We start from the raw sequence: 2,703 nt of genomic DNA on the forward strand, positions 1-2,703 counted from the left end.
TCTACAGCTGCCAATGGCAAGACCAGCAGCTAAGGTGAGGCATGGCCAGCTTCTTGCTAATCAGAGGTGACTACAGTAATACTGGTTCCCTGATAAAGCCATTACATCCTGCTGTAGTCCAAGAGTGTACAGCAGACAAAGGCTGTCCTAAATTTAAATACTAGCACTGCAGCATTGTCACCCAATTAGAGGAAAATGAGACTCAACAGGTACCTTTGCATATTATTGGGCGCCTAAATGCAAACTAGTAGTGCGGTTGTACAACTTAAGAAGCGGCTTCACATTTATGATTTTTTTTTTAATGATTTGACCATAGTGCTACGTAGGACAGTCAGTGTCCATACATAAAAGTATAGAAGCAGCCATTGCCGAAAAATGCTAGCTGCCTGACTGTCCCTGGCTTTAATAGGTCAAGAACAAAAGCTTCTGTTTTGTTCAATAGAAATTTCCTTTAAGCAGCTCTTGGGTTTAAAAAGGCTTCAAAGATAAAACAAAAAAAAGTTACATATTGCAGCTTACCAGTCCTTGGTTGTGATAGCTGCATTCATTTTTTTTTTTCAGGCCAAGAACCTCATCAGCAAGTACAGAAAATGGCTGATCTTGCCAGAAATCGTGTCCTTGTCGCTTCCCGGAAAAATGTGTCCCCAGCACATTTTGTTGCAAAGTCCAGAGATTTTTGATCCTTCCTCAGGCTCAACTAAAGTCCTAGACTTTGCAACAAGCTTCCAGCTGTGCTGGCAACCTCATTTGGTCTATGCCAGCATGCATTAATCCTTTTAACGGATTATGCATCAGGCAGAAACACACCAAAATGTTGGTGTAAATGGGCCCTAAAGTGAAACTTACCTTTGGCTATGTGTTATGCCGGCAACAGTGCCTGCCCGTACTGGTGTTAGGCTTCCTGTAGAGCCTCTTCGGATCCTAAAGCCCAGTAGTACATGGGGCCTCAACTTTTGGTCAAGTTGAGATTAGTTCCACTATCTCCTGCCATTTAACTGGCAAGTTCCATAAGTACAGTGGCAGTATTTGACGGACGAATGACGGTGATTAGCATTAACAGGAAAGACTTGATCCAAATTTAGGCACAATTCAAGACCCCCCATACTGCCTTAGCCAAGAAAAAAAGGGGTTCCCTGAAAACACTGGTAATTGCAGGCATCACTAAGTGGGCGTACTTGACCCTTGATAAAATTAATGAAAAATGTTTAACAGGTCGCATCCAGTGTAATGTAGACCGTAAGGAGTTCTTACTTCATTTATAAATTAGTTTATAGGAAACCCCTATACTCTTCAGTGCCATCTAAGGGTGCTAGTGCTTAATAGAAGTTTTAGGAAACCCCTTAAAAAAAAAAAAAAAATACAATTTCTGCCAGCAACTTTGATTTTCAGTAACTGTGAAAATATATATATATATACACACACACACACACATATATACACACACACATTTCATATTACAACTCTTTCCTCACACAGACCCTCTCCCTTAGCACTCTCAGCAGTCCATTGCAACAGTCTCCACAGCTGTAACCACAGCATTGAAGTAGGTACAATTCTGCAACTACATTTGCCAAACATTACTTTACACAACTGTAGGGGGTTTTCAATTTAAAGCCAAAAAGAATGCTCAATGCATTCAGGTGCATTAAAACAAGGTGTGCAAAATGTCACAGTTCGCCTTAAAGGTGCCCATACACTGCACGACTCTCGTACGAGAATCGTGCGGTGTGAATGAAGACGTGCAACCGTTTCTACTGTACGGTCGCACGTCTTTTGTCTAAGCAGCATGCTAGAAAACCAGCCGAAAATCTTACGATTATCGGCTGGTTTGAATGCTCGGGAGACAAATGCCGAATGGGCCGTTGTGCGCACACTGCCCGTTCAGCATTGCGGTCATCGCAATGCCCCATGATCACAACTACGATCTGCCTGTCCAAGATGGGCAGATCGTACGTTTTTTTAAATGACTTTACAACCATCGCAAGACCTTAGTCTTGCGATGGTTGTAAAGTGTATGGCCACCTTTAGAAAGAAGCCATATCCAGAGTAGAAAAGCTTGTCCACTGCCAGCAAGCTGAAGAGAAGAACCATCACTACCCGTGCAGAGGCCCAACACACCACCCGCCAAGCTGGAGCTCCCTAACCAGCAGCTTTAATTGCAGAGCTACAAGTCTGACTCCACAAGGACCTCTACAGAAACCATGGCTTCCACATAAGGCGTGCAAGGGTCTCTCTCTATAGCATACTGACAGGAGCCAGACTTCTAGTCAGGATGTGGTTGCTTCTAAATAAAAAAGTCTGCACACTTTAGATGTATTTAATCTATTTGAAATGAATCTTCAGTTGGGCTGGAATACTATAATGGAGGCTTTTTTTTCCCTCTCCCCCCTTAAAAAGTAACAAAACCTGCCAAAAAATACCCATTGCAGACATAACAGAACTGTTTACCAAAACAATCAGTTCCAATTGGACTTGTTTTATTTGCATTAGACTTGCATTACAGTGTTTACGAGATTACCGGATCTATAACAAAGTTCATTATACTTACCAGGAATATAATTATTTTTTTTTGGTTTACTGCTGTTTATTGAAATTTGCATTTTGGGATTACAAAACATATACAGAGTGTCAGCCAATTACATCAAGATACCAGGCCAATATCTTTGCGTATCCTATGTTCTATGAACATTACATCAAAGTTTG

The sequence above is a fragment of the Nanorana parkeri genome, unplaced genomic scaffold (assembly GCF_000935625.1).
Source record: "Nanorana parkeri isolate BGI_ZX_2015 unplaced genomic scaffold, ASM93562v1 scaffold889, whole genome shotgun sequence".
Classification (NCBI taxonomy): domain Eukaryota; kingdom Metazoa; phylum Chordata; class Amphibia; order Anura; family Dicroglossidae; genus Nanorana; species Nanorana parkeri.